The following is a 15,091-nucleotide window of genomic DNA, read 5'->3' as shown; positions in this document are numbered from 1 at the left end:
GTCACCCAATGCAGTAAGATGTGCTGCTAGCATGTTTGAAAGTCCACCATCACCCAGACCCTAATTTAGGTGGAAGCTTGCAAGAATCTGGCAGCCTGCACCCACCCCACCTTCATAGAATTCCTATAGTATGGAAGCAGGCCGTTCAGCCCAGTGAGTCCACATCAACCCTCCAAAGGTCATCCCACCCAGAGGTACCCCAATACTCTATTCCTGTAACCCCACATCTCCCATGGCTAATCCACCTAACCTGCAGATTTTTGGATTGAGGAGAGAAAACCAGAGCATGCAGAAGAAACCCACGTAGACACAGGGAGAAAATGCAACCTCCACACAGTCAGTCACCTAAGAGTGGAATTGAACCTGGGTCCTTGGCACTATGAAGCAACAATGCTAACCACTGAGCCACCATACCTCCCTTTCCAGCTAACAGTCAGAAGCCTGAGACCCAGCGATGAGCCCGAACTTCCAACATTCTCCCCCAGACCAACCCAATCATAGAATCCCTACAGTTGCAGAAAGAGAGCATTGAGCCCGTTGAGTCTGCACCAACCTTCTGAAGAGCATCCCACCCTATCCCCATAGCCCTGCATTCCCCATGGCTAATCCACCTTGCCTGTACATCCCTGGACGTGATGGGCAATTTAGCAAGGCCTAACCACCTAAACTGCACATCCTTGGATGTGGGAGGGAAATGGAGCTCCCAGCAGAAAGCCGAACAGACCCATGGAGAATGTGCAAACTCCACACAAACGGTGACCTCAGGAACCAAACCCAGGACCCCAGTGCTTTGAGACAACAGTGCTAACCACTGAACCACTGTGCCAGCAAACTATGAACACTTAACAGCCAGTGGCTTGTGATCACCAACAATCTTCACAAGGAAGTAGAAGTGAACATGGCAGAGACAAGATTCCAGGTGACAGAAGGCAACAAAGATAATATTGAATTCAGTTCTCTATCTTCTTTGAGAAATTAAGGACTGAACCAAAATTATGACCCCATTTGGAATTTGTAAAGTTGATTTTGAGCAGTTTGAAAGATTGCTGCTTATGTGCACATTATGTTCAGGTACTGCTCAGTGAGTCAGCACAGTGTCTATATGAAGAAAAGGGCTGATAACATATTTGAGGACAATGGAGAATTCAACCCTAACAAAGAGGACTGGTGTAAATACGACCAGAATTTTCATTTTGTCTGAAAAGAAAAGAGTGCATGTTTTCCATTCCATCATGGGGCCAGATAGGTTTTGAGGTAGCGTCAAACCAGTGTTGCTTGTGAAACCCCAGTGCGATGGAATATGCTGAAACTAATGAGATTCTGAACTCACATTATGACAAGAAAGTAGTCACAAAGTGAAATTGTTGGGAATTAAAGAAAATCTGTTTTCTCTATGGATATATTATGAACATCAGAATCAACATTCGAGACATGTTCGTACGAGGCCCAAAGAACAATGCAATCCAGATCAAGCCTTTGAGGAAAGGCAACAGCTGATGTGGAAGGAGCCCGGTGATGAGTCCACAACCACAGAAATGGCAGAAAGTTAAAATTACCAATTGTAAGTGCTAGAAATATAGTATGTTTAGGAACTATGGGAAACTGGAATATGGAATTATTTGGGCATTCCTGGGCTTTATCATATATGGTTTCTTGGAAAATGTCAAGAATCAAGGAGAACTGTAGGTTATTTCTCACTCAGAGATTGTAAGAACTGCAGATGCTGGAGTCAGAGATAAAGCAGTGTGGAGCTGGTGGAACATAGCAGGCCAGGCAGCATCAGCGGAGCAGAAAAGTTGATGTTTTGGGTCAGGGCCCTTCTTCAGAGATAATTTTTTTTTCTCTAGAGAATGGTCCCAACCCAAAACTACCAGTTCTGAGGAAGGGTCACCGGACCCGAAATGTTAACTCTGTTTTTTCCTTCATAGATGCTGCCAGACCTGCTGAGCTTTACCAGCAACTTTGTTTTTGTTCCTGATTTACAGCATCCGCAGGTCTTTCGGTTTTTATATCTGCAGGTTATTTGTTGTTTACTAGTAAAGAAAATAATTTTAGAAAAGAAGACATTCCATAGCTTCAAAAGAGTTAAAAGGTTGCTTTTAGTCCTTAATGCTTGGTAAATACATGTAAAAAATAAATCCTTGGATTTATGCTGCTATCACCAAGCATTAGCCTCTGGACCTTTGGTTTCTGTTTTGTTACAGGCTTAGGAGCAGTTGGCAGTTGGAAGAAGGCTGACAGGACATTGTACTCTCTCTGTCTGTCTGTGAATAAACAATAACTCTTGAAAGAAGACTGGCTATTAGATAATTATTTTCAGGGAATCAGAGAAAGTTTAAGAAAGCACTAATTCTATTTGAGACCCTGAAACTTTGAAAACTGAAGTGTTAAGGTTGTTGACTTGCTCGCCAAATTGGCTTGTTCTCGCTCAGACGTTTTGTCACCATGCTAGGTGACATTATCAGTGGAGCCTCCAATGAAGTGATGTTATTCTAATCTGCTTGGAATTTATACTGTCCGGTCCATTATAGTGAGTAGTGTCATTTCCAGTTTTGATCTGTAAGATTTTGTATATGGGGTCCAATTCTATATGTTTGTTGATTGCATTACGGGTGGAGAACCATGCCTCTAGGAATTCCCGTGTGTGTCTATGTTTGGCCTCGGCTACTATGGTTACCTTGTCCCAGTTAAACTGATGGCCTTCATTGTCTAAGCATACCAATGGACGTAAGGAAAGTTCGTCGTGCCATTTTGCTGCTAGCTGATGTTCGTGTATTCTGATGGCTAGTTTCCTTCCTGTCTGTCCGATGTAATGTTTGTGGCAGTCATTACATGGTATTTTGTAAACAACGTTAGTTCTGCATGTTGTGGGAATGGGGTCTTTAATCCTCGTGAGTATGTCGTAGAGTGGCTGTGGGCTTGTGGGCCACCATGATTCCTGGTGGTCGTAGGAGTCTTCTTGGCAGTTCTGATATGTTCTTGATGTAGAGCAGTGTGGCCAGTGTGTTAGGGTGTACAGTGTCCTCCTGTTGTTGTCTGTTTAGTAGGCAACTGCGCATGAAGTTGCCGGGATATCCGTTTATAGCGAGGATTTTGTACAGGTGCTCTTTCTCTTTCCTGCATAGTTCTGGGCTGTTTCAGTGTGTCCTGGCCTGTTTAAATAGTGTCCTAATGCAGCTTTGTTTGTGGACGTTGGGGTGATTGCTGTGGAAGTTGAGGATTTGATCAGTGTGGCTTCTGAGTTGATCTGAGTGTTAATTCAGTCCAAGGACTCAGCAGCTTTCTGTCACTCAGTGGCCGACAGCAAGTTAATTAAAGGAACTGTGAGCACATTTATATTTTGGATTCTTGACCCACAAACCATAACAAGTATGCACATCTGTGCCTTGTCTTGTCCGTGTATGAATATCTATGTGTCAGGATTAAGGGGAATAAATTTTAAATCTGCATAATGTCTAAGTAAGCTGATGGAAGTCTCTTTTGTTCTAGATAATTGTAATAAAGAGAAAGAAATTTTACATTCAGTGATTAAATAAAACATTTATACTTCTAGTATGGCTTCAGAAGTAGTAGATCTTGATTATTAGCCACATTTACCCATTAGAATTGTAATACAAGGGAGCCCTCTTCTTGATCAAGTAGGGGAGGTCTGTTGGCTTTCACTGAAGTCTAGGCCAGATTCACAGACTCAGGGTCAGAATCTTCCCTTTCTTTGGAAAAGTGTTACTTTCATTGTGTTTCGTGGAGAGTTTGTCTCCAAAAAGCCTAGTAGGTTTTCACAAGTGGTCATTGCAAAATCACCTCATTAACAACCTACTCACTAATGTAGTGCCCCACTCATCCAATGCCATCCCGATTGTCCCAACACAGCTAGAATATCCTGCCATATACTGGCATCGAAAGCTTGGGCACTTTATTTAAAAGGCTATTACTTATCCAGTTAACCATCAGAATTCCAGAGCTGCCCTGCCTGGTTTTACCCATTCTGCTAGGACATGGTAGATAAGGGCAAATTGCTGCCTTGCAGACAGGCACTTTGAGGTCCTGGTGGAGTGGTTGGTACAGGGTAGGATGTCCTCTTCTCTCAGGGCTGCCAAAGAAGACCATGCCACCAGACCATGCAGCTTGGTCTGAGGTCATTACTTGGGTCAGTACAGTCTCAGAGGGATGCCCAGCAGGGCAGGCATAAGGTCAGTGACCATTTCTGCTCTGCCAGGGCAAATACACCATCTTCTCTCTGCTTTTCAGACAAAGCGTTAGAAGTTGTAACAGCAGGGTTAAAGTAAGAGTTGCATTTCAATTAACAATGGGTGTTACTTGGTTGCCAGGACATGGATCTCTTTGCCCTTACTCAGGAGCTATGCTGACCCTCACTGGTGAGGAGCCAAAAGTAAGGCACCCCAACAACCCATCCTGGCTCTTTCAGCCCTGTAATGGGTGTTTTTCTCTTGTAATGAGAGGAAGGGAGTAATTGAATGAGATGACATTGGTAGGCATAGCTGTTAGTGCTGGTGCAGATGGGGGAAAGCTAGTGAGGTGCTTGAGGGCCACTGTGCCATGGGTCCTATCCACCAACTCCAAGGAGCATCAATTTTCCAGAAAAAGAATCGTAAAGACTGCATTCCACCACCAGGCAGATACTGACAGCTCGGTGGGTATTTTATCTGGACTAAAGTCAGCACCACCTGCTGGTGAGCACTTCACTGCCACATCTCTGTGGCTGGTCGAGGGAGAAGCAGGCCAAAGTCACTGGCATTCGGAGGATTGCCAAAAACTAGACATCTGCTTGTCTTAGAGTTTGATGTGATCTAGCTATATTTGGTAATCAATAGCTAAGCCAGTTGTGCGATGCATTCATTCAGGTTTGTGCTCCTTGGTCTTGTGGGACGAAAGGTAGGGGCCATACCAAATGAATCTGGCGTGATTGACAGTGAAGGGTGTTGCTGAGCAAATTGAAAAATTGACAGTTGATAACTTGCAGTGTTTAAAATATATTTTCAAGATGTGGGCAATTCTGTAAAGATTACATCTATTCCCCATCCTAAATTATATATTCAATCCTTAATTGCCCTGTGGAGATAGTTGTAACCTTTCTGAATTATTATAGTCCTTGAGGTGATGGTGCTTTCAAAATGGTGATTGGTAAGGAAATGATTCAATGATGATGGAGTAATGGTAGGTTATGCTGAGGTTAGCAAGGTATATGAGTAACAGAAAAGCAAAGAAGTGATGATATCCCTGTGATATTGTTGTTCTGGTACTTGCTGATGTACCACTACTTGCCGATGTTGATATACCACTATACCCAGGGTGTTGGTCTTTAAAGGGTACATAAATGCTGAGTGTGTCCTTCCCAAGGCAAATATGACTCCCTCCTTCATCTTGGACTTCCATAAACTGACAAAACAGCCCACGACTCTCAGATATCCCAGGAGAGCAATGGTAACTAATATCTTATTTTCTCCGCTACAAACCATCTCCCTGCAACCTGGTCCTTATCAACAAGTGTATGGAACTTGTGGGCTTCATTGTCACCAATATGGAGACCAGCAATTCAGCTGACACCTTTACCTCCCTTTGCTCGTCAATACAAATCTCACCCCATCACCATCACCCACACACAGACACGCACACACACACAAACGCACAATGCGGAATATCCTGAGATTGTGGAAGGTACCAAATAAATGCAGAATCTTTCTTCTGCTTGTTTTCAAAATTATAAAAACTGCTATCATTACATTTTCATCAAAAAATATTCTCAATCAGTCTTGTCCTTGCCTGCCATCATTCCTCCTTCCCTTTCTGAAGTCACTTAACTTATTACGACCTGAGATCCACATCAATTTCTCCCACATTTCCCTGTTTAAAGCTCTGTAGTTAAGTTTTCCTGACTTTCCCTACCTAAAGCACTGAAAATACGCTGATGAAAGACATGGGTGGCTTTTATTATCACTGTGACTATGGTACATTAATCAAATCCTGTCCTGCTCCATAATAGTTTGAACAGTTGATTGTACAATAATTTTTGGAATACTCTCCTCCATTCTTTAATCCTGCCTGCTTTTGACAGTTTCGGAGTATCTATAGCAGTGACTTCTCTTCTTGTCCCTATAGAATCTATGTGATAGTCCTTAAAGTATACTTTTTCTTTGCCCTTACATACATATGGAAGATTGAGGTCATCATCATCCATTCACACGACGGCAATATATTCACAACGAGAATCTTTCCATAAATTACATACCCCTTCTCCATAACTGCAACACTTCCAGACTCATTGAACCAAAAACTGCTCACAACCTCACATTCAATTCACATCCAAGATAAGTCTGTGAACCTAAATCATCAAAAGCACAAAATTTGCTTACTTCAACATCCAGAATATCACCCACCTTTTCCCACACTTCAGCCCATCTGTTGCTGACTCTGAGTCATACCTAGGTCATCTCCCGGCATGACAATTTCAGTGCTCTGCTAGCCAGTCTTCAATTACCAATCCTCCAAAAAGCTCATTTAAAACCCTGCTGCCCACAACTTAACAAACAACAATCCCTGTCAGCCCTGTCCTGACCAACATACTGTGTTTCCTGGCTCCAGTATTACATACATAATATATAATCTCTCTAATGATATCACCTTCCTGTTTCATTTTTTCTAACATTTGCTCATGTTGTGTGGGCACCAGTGTCAGTGTCAGTATTGATGACCTATCCCTAATTGCTGTTGAGAATTCGTGATGAGTCGCCTTCTTGAACCACCGCATTCCTGATGGTGTGGATATACACCCATGCTGTTTGGTAGAGAGTTCCAGAATTTTTACCCAGCAACATTGTGGGGCCAACATTTTCTTTATGTCAGGGTGAAAGGGGATCTGGAGGAAAATTCAGATTGCAATGCTCTCCAATATTTCCAAATCACTTCTATAACATGGTGAATGGAACTGTATGCAATAATTTTAAGTATGGTTTTATCAAGGCTTTTATGTTTTAACTCAACAGATGTGGACATTGGTGGCAGGGCCTGCATTTATTGCCAATCTCTAGTTGGCCATGAGAAACTGGTATTGAATTGGCTTCTTGAATTGCTGCAATCCATTTGGTATAGGTACAGCTACAATACCACTTGGGAATGAGTTCCAAGATGTTGATTCAGCAAAACTGAAGGAATGATACATTTCCAAGTCAGGATGGTGAGTGGTTTGCAGGGAAATTTGCAGATAGTGGTGTTCCCATGTGTCTGCTGCTTTTGTCCTTCTAGATGGTTGTGGCCGTGGATTTGGAAAATGCTGAGTGAGCAGCCTATTGCAGTGCATCTTGGAGATGGTACAGACTGCTGCTTCTGAGTGTCAGATATGGAAGAAGTGAATGTTTGTATACACAGTGCCGATCAAATGATCTGCTTTACCTTGGAGTGTGTTCAGCTTCTTGTACATTCTTGGAACTTCACTCATCCAGGCAAGTGAGGAATATTCCATCGTACTTCTGACTTGAGCCTTGTGGGAAGTCAGGAGATGAGTTACTCACTACAAGATATCAATTCTCTCACCTGCTCTTGTATCCACTGTATATATATGGCTACTCCAGTTCTGCTTTTGGCCAATAGCAACCCATAGAATGTTGACAGTAAGGGATTGAACATTGGACATTGAAAGTCAAGGGCCGATGCTTACATTCTCTCTTGCCGGTGATGGTCATTGTCTGGTATTTGTATCACATGAACTTGCTACTGTCAGCCCAAAACTGGATATTGTCTAGTTCTTGCTGCATTTGGACATAAATTGCTTCACTACCTGGTAAGTGTCATGAATGATGTTGAACATGGTGCAAACATCAGTGAAAATCCCCAATTCTGATCTCATGATGGAGGGAAAGTCATTGATGAAGCAGCTGAAGATGGTTCATCTCCATCCCTGAGCAACTCTTGTACAGTTGCCCTAGAGCCAAAATAATTATCCCCTGACTCACAAATGTCTTCCTTTGTGTCTGGCATGACTGTAACCTGTGGAGATTTTTCTCCCTAATTCTAATTAATTTCAGTTTTGCTCAAGCTCCATGATGACACACTCAGCCAAATGGCACCTTGATGTCAAGTTCTGCTTGAATACACTGTTGCTGTAAGTTTAGCACAAGTCCCTACTTTACAATTCCATTCATCTGGAAATAAACCCAAGGGCTTGGTTTGTGTTTTTTTCATGACCTTGCTAAACTTTGGCCAACTTTTAGAGACTAATGTTTTTGTAGTCCGATATCCTTTTATTCTTTTACCCTACCCAGACCTGCACCTTCCATATTCATAGAATCCCTACAGTGTGGAAACAGGCCCCTAGGCCCAACAAGTCCACACCGGCCCTCAGAGCATCCTACCCAGACCCATCCCCCTATAACCCACCTAATCTACACATCCTTGAACACTACGGGCAATTTAGCATGACCAATCCACCTAACCTGCACATCTTTGGACTGTGGGAGGAAACCGAGAACCCGGAGGAAACCCACGCAGACACGGGGAGAATGTGCAAACTCCACACTGACAGTTGCGCGAGGCTGGAATCGAACCCGGGTCCCTGGCGCTGTGAGGCAGCCGTGCTAACCACCGTGCCGCCCCTTTTATTTGCTCTTTCTTACTTGTCTCACCAAAATATACCACATCATGTCCACCCGTGTTGAAATTCACTACTTTTTGTCAATTCCGCAAGTTTATTAATGTCTTCCTAAATTTTATTGCAGCTCTCCTTATCACTGAATATCTACTTCCATACCCCCACCATGTTATAACCTGCAAATCTAGATGATGTGTTTTCAATTCCATTAATGTACTTGGTGTGTAAGTTATGAACAGAATCATTAACATAAATCAAGTATGGTAAATGGATGCCATTCAAGAAGGCTAATATTCCCTGGATGATGTCAAGCTCCTTGTTATTATAGCTGCAGTCATTCAAGAAATTGGTAGTAGCCCATCAACTTCACAAGTTGTGGACTGTAGAATTCTGAAGCTCTGACCTGCTCTTGTAGCCAACGTACTTACATGGTTGCTTCAGTCAAGTTGCTGTGCAATTGTAAGTCCCAGGATTTTAATGGTGAGGAATTCAACAGTTATAATGCAATTGAATGTCAAGGAGAAACTGGTTAGACGTTCTCATGTTGAAGGAGATCATTACTTGGGACTTGTGTGGTGTAAATGTTATTTGTCTTTAATCAGTTCAATGCTGAATGCTACCGAAATCTTATTCTATATGGCATGGATTGCTTCATTATCTTATCTAATGGTTGCGCAGTTGTAGGCATGCGGTGTCTTGGAGAATGCTAAAGGTGAACTCCTCTCTGAAGCAGATGTCGCTAGTGTCAAAGTAATTATTTATTTACATTATGTTAAATAAAGTCCAACTAAATTTGAAGTGTGTGATGATGCTCCTCTGAGGGCTGTCTCACAGCACCAGGGGTCTGGGTTCGATTCTACCCTCAGGCGACTGTGTGGAGTTTGCACATTCTCCCCGTGTCTGCGTGGGTTTCGTCCAGGTGCTCCAGTTTCAACCACAGTCCAAAGATGTGCAGGTTTGGTGGATTAGCCATGCTAAATTGCCCGTAGTGTTCAAGGATGTGTAGATTAGGTGGGTTATAGGGTAATGGGTCTGGGTGGGATGCTCTGAGGGTCAGTGTAGACTTGTTGGGCCAAAGGACCTGTTTCCATGCTATAGGGATTCTATGATGATTCTATGATAATGATGAAGGAAAACTTTGTTCTGAACTTTTAAGAGTGACATCACTTTGCTTTGTTTATGCTGCTGTTTCTATATTGTAGCTTCACAAGATCAGTACTGCATCTTTAGTTTATACCTTGTGCTGTCTCCCTTTGGGGTGATAAAACCAATTGCTGAACTCAGAATTCCTATGTTTCTGACGTCCTGTGCTCCACACACCATCTCAGTTTCTTCTGTAAAGATGTTTTATCAAATTTACTTCTTTCAGCAGACTTCATAGTCATCCATCCTTAACTATTATTTTTAAACTTTGCCTTTGGGAAGCATTTTGGGTATTTTTCCATGTTAAGGCCACTATACAAATGCCTGGTGATTTGTTGCTGACCCAATCTAATTGTCATGTGCCATGTGAAAGTTACAACAGTCTGAATTTTATGTCTAAGGGTCTTTCTGGGTAAACATAATTACCTATGCAGCATCAGTCAGTTTAATATGTATAGATGCATCACAGAAATGACAGATGCCTCGTTCCATCAGGTCAAAAATTTCATTTTATTTTTAGTGGACAATGGCATCAGCAAAATACAGCTCTATAGACTGGCTTCTCAAGAACGCAGAAAGTCACTGACGCACATACCATTCAAAGCCCACAGCAAAATGTTGTATCTTTCAAAGGACAGAATGTACCAACCTTCCATCTCTCCTAACCCCAATCAGAAATTCTCCACGTGACCTTGTTATATTTCCAAATTCAACTCTTCAGATTGATGCAGGCAACCACAAGGTTGCTATAAATCCTGGGAATTGACGCAGGTCCCAAATCAAGAATGGAAACTCATGCATATCTGCATTCCTTGAAGCTTAAAGTCCTGAAATGTCTTTTGGCCTCATGATTGCTGGCAGATACTATTTCTAGATGGGTTTCAATCCATGCAGTGCAAAATAGTTTGATTGAAGAAGTAAAAATAATCAAAGGTACTAACTACTCCTTTACAGATGTTCCAACCTAAACAAGCAATTCTTTCATCCTAAATTGTTTGGTGCAAGATCACTATATTTCCTGAAAATTAACAAATGAACATTTCTTTAAAATCACTCCACCCAGTGTTATTTACATTGTGCCCATTTGCTCTGACGTACGTCCTGTCTTCCAGCTAAACCTTATATGTCCAAGGAAACAAGTGGAAAGCACAATGGTCTTGGAATCTGGCTATCCTGATCTTTATGCTGAATATTCAGGAGATTGGCACATACAGGGCATTATACATTAGAAAAATTGGCCATTAAAGATATTACACAACCAACATGCAGCTGAGCTGTAATCACCAGCAGAAAATAATTTAAACAAACATCTGTTTTCCAAAGAGAATAGGCAATGCTTTCATTTTAAGTAAATCTTCTGTGCTGAGTTGAATTGGGATATTGAAAGGGCTAAATTAATGTCTGCTTAAAAATGTTGCCTTTGTTAAGGAACCATATGTTGCATGGAGATACAATAGAGCATTCAAATTATGAAAGGAAGAAGAGCGGAGATAGAAGCAAAACACTCTGGAGGAATAGAGATGAAAAATGCCTAACCGTAAATGCAAGGGTTCAGATCTTCTGGTCAACACTGATGCTGATCTCATTGATGCTGCTCTCAAACAGTCTGTGTCCAGATACTATCAGAACTCTGAAAGCATTGAAAGGATTGCACATCCATCAATGGGGAAGATTTTGGGGTGCAAGAAGTGATGGTAGAAGGGAAGTCAGGCTCCTTTTACATGACAGCAGTTGCCGTAAGCTCTTTATGGGAGAAGACTTCCAGTAAGTGAGTAAGCTGGTGAATGAATGAGGTGGGTGAGTGGGTAGTTGGGTCGGAACGGATGATAGGGGTACATAATTTGGATTGGGGTAATCAGGAGCTTAGGTTAGTCAGGTGGTAATAGGGAGGCTAATCAGCTGGTCAAGTCGGTGAGGTAGTCAAGTGATTGGGGAGGTTAATAGAGTTGTGTGGGAATGGTTGAGTTAGGTGGGGAGAGTTTGTTGGGAGGTCTGGATTGGGGCTTGTCAAGTTCTGGGGCAATTGTTGGATGTTCAAGGAAGTAACTGGATGGCTGTGGTGTAGTTGGATTGGCTTGCAGGGCTGACTTGGAGACTTGGTTCTGGTGCTAAGTTGAGTTATTTTGGTTGATCATTGAGTTACACCAGTTAATTAATGTGTAATATATCCAGGATAGGTATTTCAGTCTAACCTAGTCTCCGCTCTGAGCTCAGAGTCAGAGATATTAAGGAGGATCGAAGGCACTGCATCAGAAGTTTAAACTTCCTGGGTAAAAACAGCATGCATGTATATGTTAGGACTTCCATGAAGCCCTGATGCACATCTCCCAAATTAGGTCCCATCTCGAATGATCCAGAGGCCAAAGATTTGGGCCATTACTAAATGCAAGCAATTTAGAAATTGGAGTGAGAAAAATGTCTTTGTGTAGAGAGTTGTGAAGCTGTGAAATTGATTTTGAAGAATGGTGATTCAGACAGAAATGTACCAAAATTAAAAATGAGAATGGTGGATGAAGGACAACAGGGATAGAGGAAAGGTGCTGCTAAGCATGTTAAGAATTTTTTGGATGACATAACGATTAGATGTTGACAATGACTAGTTGAATGAATGACATGTTCATGTGTTGTTACTTTTACGTATTTGTACATCTGCAGCTGTAAGTCTCAATATATATTTACCCTTCAAGAAGAATCAAAGCATAAGAAAATTCAGGGGCATGAATATTCACTCAGCAGGCAATAAAATCCCAAAGAGGTGCTCTACATGATTAGTCTGATAAGGTAACTGAGAGAGCCAAAGTAAATCCCATACACAATTTGAAGAATGATCATTATATGCTGTACAATTTGCTCCACAGAACTATAGCAAGACAAAAGGCTAGAAGCAAGAATGTTTAATTAGCTGCCAAAGCCACCAATTTGATTTCTTTGAAATCCTAGCATTCTGCGTATGTCTATTACACGTTCCAGTGCACATTCCTCATCATCCATTCCCACTGCTTCCTTTTGGTTCAGTTTCTTTATCTTGAGCAGTGAAATATAAATATTATATTGTACAGATGTTTTTCTTTATTTCTACCATTCTTCTTCCAGTAAATTTTGTCAGGTTTATTGACCCAGAGTTTTCCCCTGGTGCCTGTTGCACAATGGAGCAACATCTTGCTTGCTACAAGCTCCTCAGTGAATTCCTTTGAACTGCAGTTATGTAGATAAACAGGCCAATCATTTTCACACAAGATCACAAAAAACTACAGAAATTTGTTTTTATTTGTTGGTGCTGGCTGAGGCTGAAAGATTGGCAAGAACACCAAAACTATCCTTGTTTGAAGAAGTTGAACAGAATCTTCAAAATCCACCTGGAGAAATGGAATAAATAGGGTCACACTTTAAGGTCCCATTTGAAGAAAGCAGTATGTCTTCTGATGCTGCACTGAAACATCAGCATAGATTGTGTGCTTGAGCACTGTGTAAGATTTGAATGCAATAGCTACAATTACCGATACAATTGTGCTTTGTCAACTGAGTGAACCACATTGAAACTGACAAAGGGTGCACGTGCAGTTTAGCCCTCAAGATCTACAGAATTAAATGTTAACATTCATGAGAAATGCTCCATCTCTGCCCAACTGGCATTTATATTTAGAGCTTGCAACATATATTCCACTAAGTGATTGGCATAATTAATTCTGTCTGGGCAGCGGTTTAATTTGTACAGTAGCCCCAGAAAGGGCTGAGAAAGGACTTTGACACCTGAATTTCAAGTACTGCACATGGTTGACATGAATGTGGTGTCCATCACCATCACTGTGGTTATTCAGACTGGACTTTATAAAATGGTTGTTTTATACTGTCACTTTTCTTTCAAGATGAAATAGATTGGGTTGGAGAATGGGATGGGGATCCATGTGATATTTTCCTGAATGCACGTCCATGTGACCTGACATTGAGTCAGCCTTGAGATATACTCATGACCTGTGGAGGCAGAAACTTAAACTGAACTTATTCAAGGACATTTAACACCTTGACACAAGGGGGAAGGTAGATGGCTATGCCATTGCCTAGGCTCTCAGAATAAGTAGACCAAGAGATTTGGGGAAGGAGACCAAAAGTAGTTACTGCTATATAAGGCAGTCACAAAAGACTTCTTTTGGGTTAATCGCCAACAAGAATGCCGTGAAAACAGGATCAAGGAAAGTAAGACTTCGGAGAATTAAAAACCAATGAATCACCAGAAGTTACCTTGCTACTGGAAGTCTATTCAATTGTGCTCAGAAATTTGAGTAAATGGGACTTTATTTAAAAGGACGCTGGAATATTTTGCTTGGTGGAGCAAGGAGAAGTGATCCTATTAAAGCCTGGTAGACCTTGGGATTTCTAAACACAAGACTACATTCCTGCTAAGTATCAGCTATAAAGTGTAAGAATGATGTGCAGTTTTCAGTTATGTTCATAGCTTTAGTGCATTAGTTATTGACGAAGGAGTATTTAGTCTACGTTGATTCCAGTGTGTTTATTACAATAGACTTATTTAAAAGGTGAAATCTTCCTGTGCAATCCTTGGAGTTGATTGAAGAGATTTTTTTTTTAACATTATCCATCTCTTCAGGGATCATAAACAAATTGGGGGGCCTCATCTAAGATCTAAATCCAGAAGCTGTGAAATGAGCACAATTGAATTTGGTAGAGGTTAAACAAACAAAATTTCATATTTACTGTTCCTGATTTCCTTGACAGGTGTACATGGCTACATTCAGTGTTCAGACATTTGTGAAGGGAGAAGACTTGACTACTGATGCCTTAGAATAGTTAACAAAGTTAATTTGATGACTGTGATAAAAGAATTGGTAGTAGATTTAAAAGTCAGGAATTTGAAAGTAAGCGAATAACACAAAGTTGCAACATCTACAAGATCCCATCTACAAGATACAATGCAGGAAAATCACCAGTTCCTTTGACAGCAGCTTCCAAACCTGTTATCTGACAACCCAGAAGAATAAGAGCCGCCGATACATGGTGACAGGATCACCTCCAAGCTCCCCCGTAAGCCACACACCATCCTGACTTGGAACTATAGCACCGTTCCTTCAACTGACTCTGGCTCAAAATCCCAGCATGTCCCTCCTCACAGCAGTTTGTGTGTACCTGCACCACAGGGTCTGCAATAGATCGCATCGGTGTCACCTAGAGTCCCCTTCTCAAGGGTGATTAATGATGGGTGATTGATGGCATTGCCAGTGATACTTAGATTTTGTGAATGAATATGTAAACACAAAAATGCTTTTTTTTAAAGGCAGCAATTGTTGAAGTATTGGTTCAATACTTGAAATATTGGGGAGCAAAACAGTG

Source organism: Rhincodon typus, chromosome 9 (assembly GCF_021869965.1).
Source record: "Rhincodon typus isolate 14 chromosome 9, sRhiTyp1.1, whole genome shotgun sequence".
Classification (NCBI taxonomy): domain Eukaryota; kingdom Metazoa; phylum Chordata; class Chondrichthyes; order Orectolobiformes; family Rhincodontidae; genus Rhincodon; species Rhincodon typus.
This window is presented reverse-complemented; position numbering follows the sequence as displayed.